The sequence below is a fragment of the Rattus norvegicus genome, chromosome Y (assembly GCF_021556685.1).
Source record: "Rattus norvegicus strain SHRSP/BbbUtx chromosome Y, alternate assembly SHRSP_T2T, whole genome shotgun sequence".
NCBI classification, from domain to species: domain Eukaryota; kingdom Metazoa; phylum Chordata; class Mammalia; order Rodentia; family Muridae; genus Rattus; species Rattus norvegicus.
This window is the reverse complement of record NC_141555.1, coordinates 68,531,096-68,551,941: the sequence shown is the minus strand read 5'-3', so window position 1 is coordinate 68,551,941 and position 20,846 is coordinate 68,531,096. Positions and strand designations below refer to the sequence as shown.

The 20,846-nt window shown below is 40.1% G+C and overlaps 1 pseudogene; it reads right to left on the bottom strand.

Moving 5' to 3' along the window:
• Positions 1 to 421: 421 nt before the first annotated feature.
• On the bottom strand, positions 422 to 1,283 carry LOC147998086 (Y-linked testis-specific protein 1-like; annotated as a pseudogene).
• Positions 1,284 to 20,846: the final 19,563 nt, after the last annotated feature.

The window sequence follows — 20,846 nt, the reverse complement described above, 5'->3', positions numbered from 1 at the left end:
TCACCACAGAGAGTCTATCTATTTCGGGGCCCTCTCCACTGCTTCCTAAACATCCATCTTTTTTTTTTCCTGTGCCATCCCTTCTCCTCTAAGCCTCATCTCCAGTTCTTTTCTCTCCCTAAATACCAGAACAGCTCAGTCCTGCTTGTTTTAGCCTATGTGACATTAGACTTACTGTTACAGCCTTGACCTTTCCGGCTTCCCCTCCATGTTCCAACCACCAAAGCCCGTCACCTCCACCAAAGTGTTCACAAACAACACGTCACATCTCACATTTTAATTTTTACAGCAAAACAAATTCCACTGGAAAAGATACTGGGGTTGTCAAAGTCCCTTGGCTATCTGAAACACAGATAAACAAACATTTTCCCCCAATCCTATAAATTCCCATCCAGGTCCCCCACACTTTGTGAATTTCACCTTAATGGATCTTTTCCACCAGATTATAGATGTAGATGTGGACGTCGCCATCAAACTTGATGAAGTACACAGAAGGCTTGGCTAGAACTTGGTAAATGACTTTGCCTATCTTTTTGAACCCGTCACTTCTGGTGTACTGCCGCATTGACCTGTTAAGATATCGCTGTCAACTTCTGACTTCACCTCTGCTGGAGGAGTCTCTGGAATGATACGGAGGTTACCTTCTGCGTAATCATCCAGTAGCTGGTAGATGTATAGGACTGGATCTTTTTCGTACGTGATGTAAAACGAGTCCTTCATGATCGGCACCTGGGCTAGGACCACCCCCCTCCAGATGTCCTTAGAGCCATGTTTGCCCTCAAATTTATGCTCCACAGCTCGGCCAACCATGGCACTTGCGAGATGGGCATCTTTCACTTGAGGAAAAACTACTTTGTGAGGCAAGACCTTAAGGTTTAAAATCCTCTCATCGCTTTGAAGTTCAAGTGTGTAGACACAGTCAATTCCATCATACTTGACCAGATAGAGAGAGGGATTTGTTGGCAGTTGATCTAAAACAATGGCCTTCCATTGAGTGATGGTATCATCACCTTCCTTCCATCCATGAGAAATTCTGCAGCCCAAAATGTTCCCCAGGGCCTGGGGAGAAGGCCTCCTCCTCCTCCGCTTTTGGAAGGATGGTGTGCTCATCCTCCTCAGAGACATCTGCTTCTTCATGGCTGTAGACCTAGTGTGGTAGGCCACGGCACTCCTGGTCCACTGTCTTGTGGCTATCGTTCTGTGTTCAGGCTTCATACTTGCCCATGGTCTGGGTTTGAAGAGCTCCCCTGCTTAAACCAGACACAATGCTGTTGCCTCTGTCATATGAGTGCCTGCAAGAACAATGGGGCTAGGGTGGGGAGGGCACTGGACCAACGCTCTTGTCTAAGAGAACTTTGGAGCAGGTGAAGAAGGTGATGGTAAACAGGTTTGAGCATCTGAATCTCATTCTGTCATAATCAGAAGTTCATAGGACGGCTGGGCAATGGTGGAGCACACCTTTAATTCCAGGACTCATGAGGCAGAGGGAGGCAGACCTCTGTGAGATCAAGGCCAGCCTGGTCTACAGAGTGAGTTCCAGGATAGCCAAAGCTACCCACAGAAAAACCCTGTTTCAAAAACCAAAATCTAAAGTTCAAAGGGAAATGAACAAATAGTTCTCTACAGCTCAGAATAACATATTCAGACTTTGCCTCTGCTGAGGAACCTCTCCTTCAATGGCTAGGTCAGTGTGGGATTAAGTATCCCTGTCCCCCACTTTAAGCAAGGAAACAATAGGATAACAAAGGAGAAAGGTTAACAAAGGATCCAGAAGGGTGGCCACACCCCTCTTCTACCCTCTAACTGTGAGCTATGTGGCAACATCCACAAGTATCTGCCCAGAGACACAGCACACCAGTCCACTGACTTTCTGTATTGTGCATCCATACCTAGCCCCGCCCCCCCAGGTTTATTCCACGAAGCTGTTGCATCTTCGACCGCAACAAGAGTCTTTTGTCTAGGCAACAACAGCCATTTATAAATAATGTCACCTGGGGTTGGGATTTAGATCAGTGGTAGAGCACTTGTCTAGCAAGGACAAGGCACTGGGTTCGGTCCTCATCTCCGAAAAAAAAAAAAAAAAAGAAAAAACAACATCAAAAAAGAAATATTATCTCCTAAAATGCACAGGCACAGAGAGGCGCTTTGGCATTTTAGTAGAATTATGAATTAGATATTGTTAGCAAAGGATAATAAACTCTGGAGACTGACTAGCCTAGACCATCTGCCTATCTCTCAAACGAGGAAGACGTTAGAACATAAAGTTACTCGCTGTATGAGGGAAAACTATTAGCTTTCTGTGCTACAGGGTCCCAGTTATCTTCATAAACGTATTTACCGAAAGAAAATGTCCTAGTCGTCCAGATTCTGTCTTCTGAAAGCGGTCAGGCACTAAAAGCCTGTGGAACAATTGTGGGGTTCAGGAGATGAACTGGCTTTCACACACCACTTCGAAACTAGTGAACCCACCTTCAAGGAGTCAAGCGCCCCAAGTGGAAGAGATGTGCAACCTCAGCCCAGTGCTCTGTGACATCATCCAGGCTCTGCTTATGTCATAGAAGCCCTCTCAGGCCAGTTCCTTCCCTAGTAACGCTTAGAAACTTCCAGCATCTAGGTTTTAGCTTCTCATGTAGCCTCCTGGAGACCCAAAATAAAGTCCCCACCCAAATATTCTGATGAATCGAGTCACAATCTGCCCAAATAGCTCTTTTCATGCATTTTTTTTCTGAAAAATTCTTTGGTTTCTGAGTCACCAACATCCTTGGTGGTTATTTTCCCAGCTCCTATCTTTCCTTTGGTTATCTTTAAGCCATTCTCTGTATCAGAAATATTGCTAGCCTCTCTCTCTCCGAGGCAGCCCACTGTAGAGTACACCAAAATTAGCTTTATCAAAACCCACAATTAGAGGAGAGCCATTTTTATTCAAACAAAGCTGGAATTTTCCAGGATTAAATATCTTGTATTGAAGTCAATGGCAATCATGAATTATGGATTCTTTGCAAAGAGCGAGAAAATATTAGCTCCTGGACCCTCTTCCAAAGTCGGGATAAACTGATGACAAACCCGATATCCACCAGTCATATTTTAAATGTTTTAAAAATTTACCAGCACTTCTGGTTACAAGGAATTTATTAGATAAATGCAGCAAAACAGGATGAAATAGATGAGGTTATTTTATTTTTGAAATATGGGTAGACAGAATACTGGGTGCAGGTAAGTATGGAATTTACCTGTAAATTACAGGGCACTTTAATTGTTTGTGTCACATATTTCTTCAGATCTTCCAAAGGATTCTTTTCAGAACCCTCCACTGTCCCCACTACACTCTGACCATCCCTTCCCTCTTCCCAATAATTCCCTTCCACTTTAACATTATAAATTTTTTAAATATACTTAGAGATTAACAACTTATGGCAGCTTTTTAAAATCTCTCCACTTTTCTAAGTGCACCGTCTTCTTTTCCTTCCTTCTATCTTAGTTTCAAGCACATTTTCCACCACACTTTGAGTTTTACTCTCTCTCTGCTCTTATTACTTCTCTGCCATTATGTGCCTGTTGGTCCACTATGTGGCTGACCTCAATGTGGGGTTAACTCAAATACATGATTTTTCCCTATTTTCACCCCTTCAACTTCCTTCTCTAGGCACCTGCTGAGATTTAAAGCCTTGGGAATTTTTTTTAAGTCTGGAAAGCACACAAACACACAAACACACACATACATACACACAGAAACACACACACATGCACACACAAACACACACACAAACATAAACATATACACACTCAAACAAACACAGAGACAGAGAGAGACAGAGACAGAGAGAGTCACAGAGAGAGACAAAGAGCCCATGAGAAAACATGTAATCTTTCTATGAACAATAAACAGAGACAATTTTCAAAAAAGTGAAGAACAAGTAGGCAACAAGAAGAATAATCTCATCATAGCCATCAACTTGAGGAGGAAAGATATTGTGTCACTCTGGCTTCTAGGTACCAGTCTGTTACTGAGAGAAGTTGGGGCAGGAACACAGGCAGGACTCTAGAGGCAACAAAGGAAACAGAGACAACTTAGAAATGCTGAGTACTGGATTGCTATCCATGACCTATTCAGCTTTCTCTCCTTCTTATACAATCCAGGGCTATCTTCATAGGGGATGACACTACCCATAGTGGGCTAGACACTTCCACATCAACCATCAAAAAAAATTCCTTGCAGATGTGGCCAAAGGCCAATCTGATGGAGTCAATTCTTCAGCTGAGGATCCTTCTTCCCAGGTTGAGTCAAACTGACAATAGTAACTAACCAGGACCCCTATACATCCATTCTGATTGCCACACTGTGTGCAATAGACAATCCATTAGAATAACCTTAGCTGTTGATCACTGGATTAATGGCCTAAACAATGTGATATACATTGATGTGATTTTCATCTATGTGTAAGAGCAAAGGGTTTTGTTCTCAGAAAAATGGAAGGAACTGTAAAATACAATATGTTAAGTAAAACAAGCCAGACTCAGACGATTGGGAAATTTAGATTTTAGTAAGAGATATTAAGTGAAAGGGGGGATTTAGGAAGAGGAAGGGGAGCAGCAGGGTGTGTGTGTGTGTGTGTGTGTGTGTGTGTGTGTGTGTGTGTGTGTATGTGTGTGTGTGTGTGTGTGTGTGTGTGTGTGCAGGTAGAAATGGAGGTGAGTTGTGAAGATGAAGATGGCTAATGTACAGTATAAACTTGTACAAGGAGTCACAAGCAAGCCCACTAACTTGTACATTTAAAGCACATTGATATAAGAGAACTGAGTCTAAAAAAATATTTTGATTAAATTGGGGGTTTATACTTTAGAGATACCGTAAAGTTCATTCATTTTTTCCTTCCCACAGGTGGCTCTTGCTGTTTCAAGCTTGATAATGGTGACAGGATATGGCAATGAGCTTTGGTGTCTGTACCTCAATAATCACCCGGAATTCAGGTCAATCAGTGAGGCTACCATGGGAAAGGAGATATTTAGAGACCTTACGGGTACACGACGTGGGAAGAATAATGCCCACCCCCACTATAGATATCCACATATTCACTCTCATCTCTGGTTTGAATGTGTTCACTCAAAAATAATTTTCTGAAGTTTAATCCCCATTGGGAATGTAGTTGTGAAGAATTGATTAGGTCAAGAGGGGTGCAACCTACAAATAAAGATCCATTAATGATGCTATTGTGGAAAAAGTTTAAATTATGAAAGGGAGTATGGCTCCCTCTCTTGTCATCCTAGCCCATTGGATCCCTTCTGTCGTGACAACATCCCACAAGAACTTCTTCCTCTGCCGATGGTCTCTTCATATTGGATTTACAGGCTTCTGAATCAGAATCATACAGATTCTGGGGTATTATAGACTAGCCAATCGGTGCCATTCTGTTTGTCCATACAAGCGTGAACATGCCTCAGAATTGGGAGCAGTGGGTCATATGCAAAATCAAAGCTTGCAGAGAGGACTAGGTTGTTAGTGCTGACTGAAGACAAGATGGGTTCAGGGTTAGCATGTGTGCTCTTCGTGAAAGGAACAGCACAGTGTGTAGATTGGAAAGGTGCAGCTTGGGAGGCACTCAGACATCTACTGTTGGCCTTGTGGGGACAAGGAGCCATTAGGTAAAGGGGAGGATTGCTAGAGATAGTTTCAGCCACTGCTTTTGGCTCGCAGAACCCATTTTAGAATCCTCATCTTCGAGGATGTAAAAGAAAACTGCCTGGAGTCAGCAGATACATCAGTAACCATCAAGAATGTGTCCACTATTACAGAGGGACTCAGAAAAAGACTGATCTTGGAAGACCCTTTGCCTTCAAGAGATGGAGACTTCTCCCCAGCAACACTGGGTAACCCATCTATGACGGTAAGGGCATCCCACTAAGTCCAGATCAGTGGTTCTTAACCTTGGATTGAGACCCCCATTGGGAGCTCAAATGGCCATTGCACAGGAGTCACATATCAAATATCCTGTATATCAGACATTTACATTACAATTCATAACTATAACAAAATTATAGTTATGAAGTACCAATGAAATAATTTTACAGTTGGTGGAGCTGTATATAAAGGTTAGTTTAGGAAGGTTGAGAACCATTCTTCCTGAACCTTCTAAAATATGCCTGTTGTTACGGAATGGAGGTAAAATCCCTTTTATTCAATCAGACAAATAGAGAAAAACCAAAACACCTCCAAAAGGTTATGAAGGATAAACAGCCACAGTACCCACAGTGTCAAGATTGATGGCATCTTAGAAAAATGATGTCAAAATGGAAATCACATCACACCATGACGATCCCCCTAAATGAAAAGCAGAGGAGAAAAACTAGTTCCCTGGTGGTGGCACCAAGAGAAAACCATTGTCAGAATGGTCAGCAAGTATTTTAAAGCCAGGATTCAAGCATCGTTAATGAAAAACTTCCAAAACAAAGTATACACATAATCTTGCTGAGGTAATAGAAGAAACAAGAGAAAATCGAATAGGAACTCACTGAATTAAAACAAACAGTAAGAGTAGGAATTAAAGACATGTCTTGGCAAGATGAACAATGAAGTGTAGTTTAGAACAGGCAGAAGGGGCTGGGGAGATGGCTCACTGCTTAGGAACACTGGATGCTCTTGCAGAGGACCAGGGTTCAGAGGATCTGATGGACTCTTTGGTCAAAACACGCACACACACACACACATAAACACACACACACACACACACACACACACACACACACAGCCAATAGATCTAAATTTAAAAAAAAATAAAGAAAGAAGGACCCAGGTATCCTCCTTTAATCCCATCACTCAGAAGCAACTGATCTCTATGAGTTCAATGCCTATCTGGTTTATACAGTGAGTTTCAGGACAGTCCTACCTACATAATGAAACCCAGTGTCAAAATAAAACAGAAAAGAGTGTTATATTTATTTCTGATAATGTAGGCAACAGAGAAACTATTTCTACAGAGAAAGAACTTATTGTTGAGAGAATCAGTGGGCTGGAAGGAGACCCGAATTCTTTTTGTCACTACTCCATCACAGCCTCAGCAGGAAGCAAGAATGGGTACAGCTAAAAAGGAAGCAGGGCGATTATGAGTAAAGCTGTGGACACGGATCAGCCCATCAGGAAAAGAAGCAGGCAGAAAACCAGCTAGGATGAAATGGCTTCACCAGCCAATGTCTCTGACTGACAGTCTCTAATAGCACCAGGATGTTCTTTTCCTTCAAGTACCCCTGGACTTTTCAGACACTCAGAAACCACATAACAAAGTGTGGCAAATGCCTAAGAAACATGTCTTGTGGGACATATTTGTTTATACAGGTTTCATGTAGCCCAGGCTAGCCTCAAACAAACTATGCACCCAAGGATGATTTTGAACTCCTGGTTCTCATCCTGGTAAAGGGACTATGGGCATGTACCACCACACCAGGCTTATGAGGTACTGTAGGTGGAGCCCAGATCTGTGTGAGAGCCAGTTGAGCACTCTGTCCACTGAGCTGCATCTCCAGCCCCTTGTGATGTGTTCTGCTACTACAACAAAACTAAAATAAAAGTCTTCAATGAGAGACCACAGTTGTCTCCCAGTCCAGAAACATTAAATTACACATACACAAGTAATACATATATCAAGAAATAATGAAACTATGTAACAGTAAGAAAAAAAGAATAAGATAGGAAACATACTATCAAAATGTGTGAGACATAACTATGAAGGTGCTAAGAGGAAACTTTATTTACAACACTAATTCTAAGATTAGAAACAAAGACCAGCAACCAAAATTTTAATCTACACTAGAAAATAAGAAAATAATTAATTCAATGAAAAAAATAATTGTTAAAATGAACAACAAAACACTAAAAATAAGAAATTAACAAAAAAAAAGCCAATGAAACACAATTAGTTTTCTTGTTTTAAAGCAAAGAATGGTATTTTGTCGTGTCAACTAGACCTAGGTAGAAAAATATAAGGTCCATTCTGTTTGGCGATTAAAATAACAAAAAAAGAAATTGCCGTGTTTTAGAGTTTATGCAGAACCTGATACAACAGACAAAAATTTAAAAAAAAATCATCGTTTAAACCCTTTTTAATGACAGTGTTTATTCTCAACCTGTCTCTCCTATAATCAGTTTAATATCAGACAAGATTTCCAGGGTTACCATATGGAGATATGCAGTGTTGAAATGGAAGCACAGCATAGTATTCCCAAAAAAGACTCTGGTTGGGAACATCATTGTTTTTATCACGAGGAAGCTAGCACAAGATCCAAGCCCAGTCTCCCCAGTCATTGTCCCATCTTAGAGCCATTTCTTCAGACAGCACTTCAGCTGTGTCATATTTTTCTGAAAATATCTAAACAGACTTGTTTGCTGCACTGTTTGGTTTGCGTGCTGCTTGGGAGATCCCGGTCCATCAGACATGACGAAGGTTCTCCCTCAAACCCCCAAACTACAGCACTGGTATCAGTGTAGAGGAAATAAGAGAGACAGAAACAAAAAGGGAAAAAAACTGTTGTTCTTTGGAGAAGAGTGATGTAAGTAGGCCAAGCTGACCTTGGACTTTCTATGTAGGCCAGGTTGGCCTTGGACTTACTATGTAGCCCAGGCTGGCCATGGACTTACTCTGTAGCCCAGGATGGCCTTGGATTTACGATGTAGCCCAGGCTGTCTTTGGACTTACTATGTAGCCCAGGCTGGATTTGAACTTGTGATCTTCGTGAGTACTGAGAATATAGGTGTGCACTACCACACTCAGCTTTGTATCTGTTATTATAAGTGACTCAGCTGTGGCCTCTCATTTGCCAGCCTCCCTCAACATCAACAACAGCATCCACAATCACCTACTAGAATAATCCCATCCTTTAACTCATCTGTTAAGGTAAGACTTTACTGAACAGAGAGTTAGCAAGGTCCTCCTCCTTATTAGAACACATTTGTTTGGAGGAATTTGAGTGATTGTTTGAGTGAGCCAGTCATACCTTATCCTGGTACTGATATTATGACCAAGACAAAAAAAAATAAAAGAAAACAAAAGTAAAGGAGATGGGTCCAACACCGGGACTTGAACCTTAGCAGTTGAGGAGATGGCTCACAGGTCTCAGGTAAATGATGGGTAGGCTTTGTGGCCCAGACACAATCACAGTCCAGGAAGGTAGAGAACGGGCAGACCCCCAGAGAAAGATAGCTGTCAAGACTAATCATAATGGTGAACTCTGGGTTTGACTGATAAATGCTGCTTCAATGAATAAGGTAGAAGAGAAAATGGATTAGTCCCTACATTATACACTCCATGTGCATGTATGTACACACAAACACACACACACGCACACACACACACACACACACACACACACACACACGAACAAAACAAAAAACCTTGGACTTAAGGCATTGCCTCTACTGCAGTAGCACATAGTAGGAGGTGGGGATCTAAATAAGTGTTCCTTTCCACCCCCACAAAGACCAACATACTTATGAATCCTCTGCCCTGTATCTGTACAATCTGATGAGGACTCCCAGATGTTTAGTTTAGTCTCCTGTCTCTCTAACTTATTCTGGTGTTCTGTTTCTGGAATCCTGAGCTGGGGCTTGGCTGAATTGATCCTTACTCCCAGTCTTGCATCCAAGAAAACTTTCAGCTGCCATGTACTGATACTTGGAATTTCCTGCCAATGTAACCTGACTTGGATTTCTCACGAGGCCATACCATGAATCCAGAGAAAGTGTGGCTGGCTAACTCTGCCAGTTAGTAGCTTAGAGTATTGGGAAATTGGTTCGACGTTTAAACCTCACTTCCCTCATGTATACATGAGCAGGCGAACAATTCCAGTTCCTCAGTTCTACATTAGGAGTTAGTTAGGAAAACACATCAAAACGATTAGTGCCAATGTGTTTTATGAATGATAAGCAGTATTATTTATATGATTTGTAATATTGAAAATTATTGTACCTGGAATGTAATGCTTTAATTATCTTTGCACAGATGATAAGAGGAAAGCATCTAGGATACAGAAATGCTTCCTTTTTTGCTTTATTTCCAAGAAGCATTTCGTTCTGCTCCAATTATTTTTTTTTAAACTTACTTTCCACTCCATCTCAAGTTAGGTGATTAGGTTAGGACAGGGTTTGGTGAGAGGGATTATAAAACGTAGTGTTACAGACTATATCTACAAGATCAACTGTTGAGCTCAAATGGAGGCACCGTCCATGGATAAGCCATGCTCCCCCTGAAGCTATTGATTTCTTTTTTTTTTTCTTTTATTTTCATTGATATCTTGTGATGGCTAGTCTTGGAAGAAAGAACCTCGGTTGAGGAGCTTCCTCCATCAGATTGGTCTTGACTATGTCTAGGTGGCATTTCCTTGACTGTTAACTGATGTTGGCCTGGTCTACTGTGGGCAGCACCGCCCTATGCAGGTGTGTCTGGACTCTGTAAAGGTAGTTGAATGTGAGCTTAGAAGCAAGCCACTGAGCAGTCTCTGTAGTTTATGTTTCACAATCCTGTCTTGGTTTTCCTTGATGATGGGCTGGAACAGATAAGATAAAATAAAGTTTTCTCTTCCCAAGCTGGCTTTGGTGAGTGTATTTATCAGAGCCACAGAAAACCAAAATTAAGCAAAAATCACAGTGCCAGATGTGGGATGTCTTCCTGAAACTTGCGGACCAGCGAGTTCCCAAAAGCCCTCACTACTTTACAGGTTGTTTCCATTGTTCTTCGTAGCCCTCCAGAACTTGATGGTAAGACACTATTGCTGAGGACACTGACTCCTTTTGGTCACAGGTCACAGAAGAGTCAATCTGAAGTTGAGGTGGAAGCATCCTCTATAATGGCTAGCCTTCCTGGTTCAAGAAAGTGCTATGTAGGCTTCCAGTGGAGAAAATCATCTACAACCTTATTCGGGGGTGAACCATTCAAGCTAAAATGTCAGGCAAGATGTGCCCCTAATGTGTTAGTGGCATCGCAGTCATGGGAGTAACCAGTGGCTTTCCAATTGGATACAAGGCATATTCCACACGATGGAATACACACCAGGTTCTGTAAATTGGTCAAGAACCCATGGTTAGGGTGATATAGGCCCTATGAAATAACCTAATGGTAAATTCATTGTCAAACTTCCTTCCAAACATCCATATATGTATCTATAGATTAGTGCTGCACTCAGCTCTCATCAGAGAAGAAGCCTCTGACTACCATGGGCAGCAACGTACTGCTGGACAAAGTGCTGGGAATCAGTAGTGTTGAACTGTTCAGGTCGAAATAGGACAGCTAAGTCTTTTCCTCCACAGCTGAGAGAACATCATGAAAGAGTGGGTAGAAGGATATATAGAAGAACCAGAAGATGAGGAAGTGGACAGCAAAAGGATATCTTTGAGATAGAACCTAGTCATTGAACTCTTAAACTGATGGTGGCTGTGGTCATGGGCAAAAGACTGGGCCCCTCAACACTTCATTACAGATGGGAGAGGCCATAAAGAACCTCCGCTCCCTTGGCAACCAACATTTATTGGAGTAGGTGTTCTATCCTGCAAGCTTAGATTTTTCAAGACCTACGTTAATAAGAGTTCTTAAACCCTTTAACCTTCCTCTAGCCCGCCACCCACCAGAGGTAGTGGAAAGGAAAGGATAATAGGGCAAAGAAAGGATGATGTGGACCTGCTTAGAAATAGTACTCTGGGGCAATTTCAATCTTCATCATCAGGATATCAGTTCAGTTGACATGAATCAGCAGAGCTAGTTCGATCTACTTGCAAACACCATTCACTAATCACCAAGGAGAGTTCAACCCAGAAGAAATTGCTGAGCTCTTCCAATTGGCCTGGGTTCCAGGAGGCAACAAGAAGCCACCGCAATGTCAACACAAGAAGTTCTCTGGTGCTTTTCTCTCTACAAATTCATGACAAACAATGGTCAGTGAAGAAGGAAAAATGAACCAATGCCACAGCATGGTCAATGAAGACCAGAGTCATCAAAGTCCTTTGAGCATCAGCAAAGGGCAGCAAGGCAAGCCAATGCCACGGTGTTGTCCACTGTTGTCCAGGATTATATTCGTACCCTTTCTAAACATCCATGCCCTTTTCCCGGGCAGCTACCAGAAACACCATGTGTTTTTTCTCAGCAAAATATCCTCTCCTAAGACAGTTTCCAGATCAATATCCATGACACAGTTGAGTCTCCAAAGAAACCTGAAAATTTTGCTTCACTACCTTCTTCATTCCTATACCCATAGATAAGTTGTTCTGTCAAATTCCTCCGTAATCATGTAATTAATTAAACTTAGGGATTACACGCAGAAAGTAGACATGAAATAGGAGGGGGGACTTATTCAGAATATAGGTGTCAATTGGAGAGGGAATGGTGTGATAGAAGGGGTTGACCAAGGCGTTTACGGAGGAGGAGGATGGAGGAAGCAAGGGAGAACTGAAGGACGGGATGGGAGAATGAGGGAGGGGATTGAGGGAGGGGAGTTGGGAAGGGAAATACAGAAAGGAAATGACTAAACTCATTATATAAGTATATGAAAATTTTAAACAAAAACATCAAAATCGTCTTTTAAAAAAAATTAAAGTTTCTCTTTATAGAGGGTCAATCATTACAACTTAGAGGTTATTTTGTTGGATCAGTTTTGTCTTAAGGCTTTTTTTTCCTCTGAGCAAATTGTCAGATGTGAAGTTTTAGTTCGAGTCAGTGCCGTCCAGTGTTCTGTGTAACTCAAAAACCAAGTCAATAAACACTTTGTATTTATTGTCAAAATCCCAGTGAGTTCTCTCCAGTAATTTTCCTTTTATCACACTCCACCCAAAGCCCCCTCAAAATGGTGGCTGAATTAAGTACTTGCCACTGAATCGGACACAAGTTCAAACCAGTGGAAGTGGGAAAAAGCAACTAAAAGCAAACAAAGTAAAACACAGAAAAACAAACAGAAATGACATCTGGAATTCCATTTTATGGTTTTGGAGAGTCTACTACACTGAACAAAATGAAAGAGTAGAGTCTGAGGTGGTGTTTAACTTAGTGAAGAAAGGCAGACATAGCTGCAAAGGGGGAGGGAGGCAGGTGTAGGCTGTCAGGGCAGTTCCTCTCTTGAAGATGTAAGTAAACACCAAAGCTGAGAATGAAGAGAACCTCCTAAGGTAAACGGCTATGACAAAATTTATGAATACAAGAGTATTTGTATCACCCTGACTGAACATTAACTCAAATAAATCACACAGCAATTCTAGTATGCCTGTTTACACACATCAAGTGGTGCTGTGTTTGGGGGGTTGTATAAAAAATGATTGTATGTGACTGGAGATGTGTCTTGGTAGTTGAGAACCGTTACTGCTCTTGCAGAGGACCTGAGTTCAGACCCTGGCACCAACATGGTGGCTCACAAGCATTGATTACTCTTTTTCAGTTCTGTGGCCTGCTCCTGTGTCTTGTCTTGATGAATACACATGTATGCAGTTGCCTGGCCAGAAGTTCTGCGATGCTTTCAATACTGGTAAGTTTATTTAACACAAACTGTTTGTGTTACAAGCTTTCCTTGTGAATAATTCTTTTGGTGACCCCCAATTAGGTTGTACAAATGCCTCCTGCCTTTTACACACATATCTACAATCACCTTTGCTCGGAGAAATGAGTTAAGTGTTATGCGTTCTTTGAATGAAGAGGAAGAACTAAGGCTACACTCCTCAGAGGAACAAGATATCAGGTACGTTAGGAAGAAATATGCATCTAGGCAAAAATATATGTTCCAAGTTTACCTGTGCAGTAAGTAATGTTTGGAAAATACCACTCCTATATTAGTAGTATTATTAACCCTTGTATTTGTTTATATTTCGAATATTACCCCCTTTCCATAAACCCCACCTCCACATATTCCTCCTCTTTGTCTCTAAGGTCGTGACTCTCCAAGCCCCATTCAATCTTTCCTCATCCCTCTAGAATCACTATTCTCTTGGACATCAAGCATGCAAAGGAGCAAGTGCTTCCCCTTCCACTGATGTGAGATGAGGAAGTCCTCTGCTACATATTTAGGGTACCAGACCATGTATAATCTATGGTTGGTGGTTAGGTCCATGGGAGCACTGAGGGGGTCTGGTTAATTGATATTGTTGTTAATTACAGTCTCCCTCGGCTCCATCATCCCTTCCCCTACATCTTCCATTGGGATATGTAGGCTCATATCAATGGTTGGCTGTGAATATCTGCATCTGTATCAGTCAGGTGCTGGCAGAAACTCTCAGAGGACAGCCATACCAGACTCCTGTTTGCAAGCACATCTCAGCATCAGCAACAGTGTCCATTTTGATGTCTGCAGATCTCTGGATGACCTTTCTTACACCCTCTGCTCCATATTTACCTCTGCATTTCAACTAGGCAGGGATATCTCTGATTTAATAAGAGATGGGTGAGTGGTCCCATCCTTACATTGTGGTCATGTCTATCTACTCCAGGTGGTATCTTCATGTTCAGTTTCACTGTTGTTATTGATGTTGGCTAATGTCATCACTGTTGGGTCCAGAGAACCTGTTGCATCCTTAGTATCTGGGACTTTCTTGAGATTACCCCCATCCTCCAATGTTCTTTCTTTCTATACTCATTCTCCTGGTCCTCTTTGCTTCTCTCCTGTCTATTCCCTCATCTTATCCTCCTCTCCTGTTTTTCCATTTAACTCCCCTCTCCCACATAGCATCCTTCCTCCATCTGCCTCCAATGATAATTTTCTTCCCCCTTCTATCTCTTTACATCTGTTGTCCTCTATTTCTTTGATGGAATTATTTATGTCTTTCTTAAAATCCTTTAACATCATCATGTTAAGTGATTTGAAGTACAAACATTTCTCTTCTTTACTGTTGTGTTGAGGGTATCCTAGCCTTGTGTGAGAACTGGGTTCTGATGATGTCATGTAACCTTGGTTTATATGGCTTAGGCTATTATACGTCCCTCTCACCATCTCGTTATCTCTCGGGTTGGCTGGTTTTACTGACTCTGATTATGGATTGATCCTTCTGTAAGCCTATGTGTCAGGACTCCAGGGACACTAGCTCTCTCCTGAAGGATCTTGTGTACCAAGAGCTGTGGATCAGGTCAGTGACAAGGAATAGAAAGAAACAAGAAGTGTCCTGTAACAGACTGTTCCTGGGTTCTGAGGGCTCCAGGCAGTTCCCCCTGAAAATTGGTAGTGTCTCTTGTGAATTTGGGTGTGTCATCACTCCTGGAAGTCCAGCCATTTCCTGGTGGGATATGGGGAGAGAGAGATGAGGTAAAGGTTCAGCTCTGTAAACACAGCATTGGGTCCTCTTGCTTTTTAATCTTTCACTGAAAGAGCTCACAAATGAAATTTGACTCCGTGACCAGTAAGCCCCTAGGAATGATCATCTCTTTGTATTTTCAGAGATGGGACCACAAATGATTGGCACCTGGCATTTTTACATGGGTGTTATCAATTAAAATTAGGCATCTTTTTCTTTCATGTCAAATTTATTCTTAACTGAGATAATTGCTCACTCAACTAAGCATTTTTGTTGAATATGAAATAGACTATCATTGACAAATAAAAATATTTACACAATGTCATCTAGGTCATTGAATTGTAATATATTGAAGAACTCACATAAATGCTTACTGATGGTTTAACCAATGCATGGAATGCATATTCATTAAAACGAAGAACAGTATAAAGTTTATTTTTACAGCTTACTGAATCATGTAATAAACGATAAGTCTCCATTAATGTACCAGGCTCCATAATAGTGGTATAGATTCCGAAATAATGAAAGGTATTATGATCTTCCTCTTATAAAATTTACATTACGATATAAGAAAAAAGAAAGATGAATCCATAAATCAGTGTGTTTGAATTGATTGTATGGAAATAATTGAAGAATCTATCTTAGAAATAAGGTCATGGAGATTGTCCTAAGGAAATAACAGCTAAGTTAAATTAGATGAAAAATAATTGAGCTATATTTTGGGCAATATTACTATAAATATAAGGTCAATAAAAGGAAAAGAGCTTGCATATTGAAAAAGAATATGTGAAAAGTAGTTTGTATAGATTAAGTAATGGAAGAGAGGACCAAATAAAGCTGAAGCTTAGATATCACATATGGGCTTACAGAAACAATATGAGAGATGTACATTTTTATTTATGGAAAATGTTTAAGAAATCATTGAATAGTTTTGAATAAGTTTGTTTAACTCTCTATGTACATACTAAGGGAGTCTGGTTACTTATGTATTATGGAATGATACACAGAATGATTTGAAGAATGTTTTTGAAGTCAATCTGGAAGTAGTGTCAGTGATAAAGAAAAAGATTCATATCAGACAGCTATGTTGGAAATTTATGTGTTTGGTAGTAGACTTATTATGGAGAGGGCCGGAAGAAAGAAAATGTCTTGTTTTGAGCAAATAAAATATGTTGGAGTTATTTACTGTGATGTGGAATATTTCATGATAAGTGTATTTAGGAGAATTTTAAAGGAATATATTTTAGATCGATTTACTTGAAGATGCTTGAGAGAACCTCTAACTCACTAGAAATTCCTATTTACTGATCAAGGTTTGGTGATTTAAGCCATTACTCAGACCATGAATTAATAGATGTTATATAACAAAAAATTTACCTTAATAGATGTATTTTTTCACATTATATCTGGTAGTTCTTATGTCAATAAGAGCAAACCTATGCTTACATTACATGCTTGCTTAGTACATGCGGACAAATAATTTGCCCACTTACTGCAATCATTTTGGATTGCAATTAGCATTTAATCCAACTTTGTGGGAGCTGGCACAGCAATTTGACTAGAATAAAATAGCTCATGAATGTGAATTTCACAGAAATAAGTGATTTGCTCATATTTTGTAAAGTTACAAACTCTAGAAGAGTAAAAATATTTAATAAAATCCAGCTCTTCTATGTTTTCTCTTTAGTAGTTTAGCGTGCTTTGATATTCATGGAAAATTCCTTATCCAGATGATTTTTAACTATAATATCCAGTACTATTAAACATATGCACTACATTTTACAACTATGAATGATATATGCTTTCAGAAAATTTTCATCAAATGAGCCAGAAATTCTTCCTGACTTCAAAACAAAATGGTCATTGGGTACAGAATAAACCAAAAATTAGGAAATGCAGAAAGTGATTGACACACGCAAAATTCTTTGTTTTAAACTTAATAATCATGCTAGTTATGGAATAGAGTTTTGAAAATAGAGTCAATGACAGGATGAAAAACACTGAAGAGGAGTATTTAAATTGAATTTTTACCAAATAAAAGAAAATAAAGTGGATCTGAAGGTAAGCTACATTTAAGAAAATGACCCTCTTCTTCTGCCACTATTTATTCAATGCTTTGTTTTTTGTTCCTATATTATGTTCCAGAAACATCTCAATGATTCTGGTTATTCTTAAATAAATGAACTTGTAATTCAGCTGATCTAATATTCCACATTAACTTAATGTTCTTCTGTATCTTTAGATATTAAAATTATAGAGAATTATTTTGACTAGAATAAAATTTTATTGTTTCTTTATCATATGAGATAAGCAATTAATTACAGAGAATGGATACCTGATATTTTCTAAATAATCTCAATAGAGGTTTAAACCATATATATTAGATCAATCAGACTTTTTTTTAAAGATTCTCTTCTAATCAGCTTGGTCTACAAAACAACTTCCAGGCCAGCAAAAGCTACATTGTAAAATATTGTCTCAGACATAAAGTGCAACAAAATACAATAAATACAATAAAATATAATAAACACAAGAAAAATAAAATTTTATAGCTATAATAATAGAAAGATTATTTGTCCTCAACTTTTATGCTTGCATGTCAGAACAGGATTCAATGTACAATTGTCTTAACACTCTTCCAGGCAAGCCACACATACGGGGAGGGGCTGATGTGAGTGGATCCAGACTGAGTTGTAGTAACCTAAATCTGAGCTGTTCTCGCCTTACTGAACGTGTTACTTTTCATCCTCTATGGCTAAGACCCTAAGAAACAACCCTAAGAAACCTTAGGCTCTCCTGTTCTGTATTCAACTCATTAAGTCTCTCAGAAACCAAGTTAGGAATCCCAGTGTGTTCCGTTACAATAAGCTTTCTCTGCCTGAGGCATCTCATCTGTAAAATAAGAATAAAAAGCCCCTTTGTTTAACAAACACTTAATGTTGCTGAGACCCGGAAGCTGTCCTAGGTGCTGAACTCAGAATATAGCCAGACACAGACTTTAGTGTTCATGAGAGTTAAAAGCTGAGCTTGGAGAGATACATAAGTAATATCATCATATATTTATATAATAAAGAACTTGATTGTGGAAAAGCTTGAGAGGAAAAAAAAAACAAGGAAAAGGACAGAGAATCAAAACAGAAGGTACAGTTGTGTGTATACTTGAAATCACGCCCACTGCAAAACAGGCAGGGTGTCACAAGTTCACTTTCGAAATAAGTAACTCTAAAGGTCCAATTCTGTGCTCAGAAGAAAAAAAAGTGCCTATTAAAGATAAAAATTTTAAAAAGTTTTTTTTTTTTTCCAGACAACATCTCATGGAATTGCTAACCAACTGGACTAATTGAAGAGATGTTAAAAGAGTGCCACAGTCACTACATATTAATTAAGAATGCAAACTGCTTTTACAGAAGAACTGTGTTTTGTTTCAGGCTCCCATGTCTCATGACCCACAACCACTTTATTATTTCAGTTCCAGGGTATCTACTTCCCCCTACTGGCTTTCTTGGACATCGTGCTCATATGTGTACTCACACACACACACACACACACACACACTCACACATACACACACATACACAGACACACACACACAGAGAGACACACAGAGATAATTAAAAATTAAAAAGTAGACTTTGAAAAAGAATGTTACAGAAGTATCATTTAAGGAGATTAAATAATGTGTGAGAAATTCATATCCATACACAGAAATCAGTGCATGAGGAACAGAGTAATTAAAACAAGACTAAAATTAACATTTTCAGTCATAATTGCTCTGTAACATGAAACAATAGCAATATATGTTCACATCTGAAGTAAATATAAAATAGACAGAAAAATAGAGCGGATGGGAAGGAGTAATTGGAAATATAAGATTCCACGGGCTACGTATTAATACAACTAAAGAAGTATTTAACTAGGGGTGAATCTGGATTCTTTGACACACATTGTAAATACCAGGTCTGGTGGGAACACATAAAACAAGTGTTTTAATTTTTTTTAATACATCTCGATGCTAAGGACCAGGGATATCAGAGTATCTCCTTACATCCTGCTACTAGAAAAAGAGTGGCCTCATCTTTAGTGACTATTCTTGGGAAGGTGAAAAACAAAAAAACAAAAAACAAAACAAAAAAAAAACAAGAAAAAAGATCAAAAAACAACAACAACAACAACAACAACAACAACAACAACAAAAACGGGTTATGTCTACTCTGTTTGAAGAACATGTGGACTTTGATGAGTTGGTAGCCAGAGTGACTGCAACATCTACAAAACACAGTACTGGAGAGAACAGGGAAAGATTCAAAGAAGATCACACTGTGCCTGGGCCTCCTTCTGCTGACTCTTCTACTGACAAACTTGGACAGGTAATTCCCTCACACATTCCAGGTTCACATAAACCTTCCTCTCTTGCCATAGAGATCTTGGATCTTCCACTTTTCCAGGAGTTTCTGTAACTATCCAAATGTTTCCAAGGATCTATAGGTCATTCCACATTTGCCCAGGTGTCCAAAGTCTTCCCACAGATCCTGAAAAGAAATCATACATTCTCCTCTTCCAGAAGGAGTGTCTTTTTTATTCCATCTTTATTCAATTGGGTATTTCTTATTTACTTGCCCATCCTTCTAGGCCAGAGTTCCAGCCATAAATAAAACTACAGAAGGATCAAGCCTGATTCTGTTGAGTGTGCGACTCAAGAACTCACACATACCGGCACCTACAGGCTGCACACTGGAGCTGCATACACTTAACATTATGATATTGCAGAGGATGGGAGGGGATATGCACACATGCCAATTTCATACTTCAGGGTGACACAGGACTTCATGTTCTTGAGGTTTTGGAGCCACCCAGACCCAACGAATATTCTTAACACAAACATCATGAGTCTTTAAGCAAGACTTTAAAACAATGGTGTAATTATCATATATGTGAATAGAACCTGTGGTGGTTTGAATATACACTGCCCAAGAAATGGCACTATTAGGAGGTTGGCATCTTGGAGGAGGTGTGTCCCTGTGCGGGTGAGTTCTTGAAATCCTTCTCCCAGCCATGAGGGAGACAGTCTGCTCCTGGATTTTTTTAGATGAAGATGTAGAGCTCTCAGCTCCTTCTCCAGCACCATGTCTGTCTGCACACTGCCAAGCCCTCTGCCTTGATGATAATGGACTGACCCTCTAAACCTGTAAGCCAGCCCCGATTATATGTTGTCCTTAGTCATGGTGTCTCTTCTCAACAGTGGAAACCTAACTAAGATCCCAGACTGGATACTTCATGGGACTGCTCAAATGTCCTTGGCACCATCACTCTTTTACCTTCTGCTATGGCCCAACCCAAACTCTATCCAGTCCAGGGTGCTCCTCCAGTCTTGGTTCTCATAGGACTCCCCTATACAAGGCACTTTCCCTCAGAGTTTCCTAGTGTCTACAATACCACCATCCATGGCATCCTCTCCATTGATAGGGTGAAGTCAGTTCTCAAGGATGAGCACCAAGTCTCCCATGTGGTTTTGTAGAGGAGCAAAGCATCTCCAGGGACAGGGCACAGATTCTGGGGCTTAGAGAGATGGCTCAGCCACGAAGAACACTTGTTACTCTTGCACAGG